Raw genomic sequence first — 588 nt, 5'->3', positions numbered from 1 at the left:
CCCCCCCCCCCCCCCCCTAATTGTCGGTTATCTACCGGCCACATCATTATGCCGTGCGTTGGCTCGGTACAGGCTCAACACACTGGCAAAAAACAAAAGTCAACTGCCGATTATCTACCGGCCACGTCATCCTGCCATGAGTTGGTTCTGTACAGACTTAGGACTGGCAGTTTACAAACTTCAAATGCTGATCCTCTACGCATATGCTGACTGGATTATTTCAATACAGATTCAGTATTGCGGGAGTAAAAGTTCCGATTACCTATTATCTACCAGCTAAAATAGTACAGAGTATGTTTTTCAGAGGGAGAAGTCCGGAATGTACTGTTTTATTGTAGGCTGTAGTGATTACAGCCTACAACTCTTGACCATTTTTGATTTTTTTGTAATGCACAGGAATAATAATTTCTACACAGAACTTCAGGCCGGGGTTTTACTTTAACTTTATGGAAATCACTATTTAAGCAAATAGAAAGTTAAAATTATTTTGCTATGAAAATAAGAATATATATATATATATAATATTTATGTATAGGGACCATCCATATACCACGTGGACAATTTTTCACCACTTTTTGACCCCCCTCG

Source organism: Belonocnema kinseyi, chromosome 10, assembly GCF_010883055.1.
Source record: "Belonocnema kinseyi isolate 2016_QV_RU_SX_M_011 chromosome 10, B_treatae_v1, whole genome shotgun sequence".
Taxonomy (NCBI): Eukaryota; Metazoa; Arthropoda; class Insecta; order Hymenoptera; family Cynipidae; genus Belonocnema; species Belonocnema kinseyi.
This window is presented reverse-complemented; position numbering follows the sequence as displayed.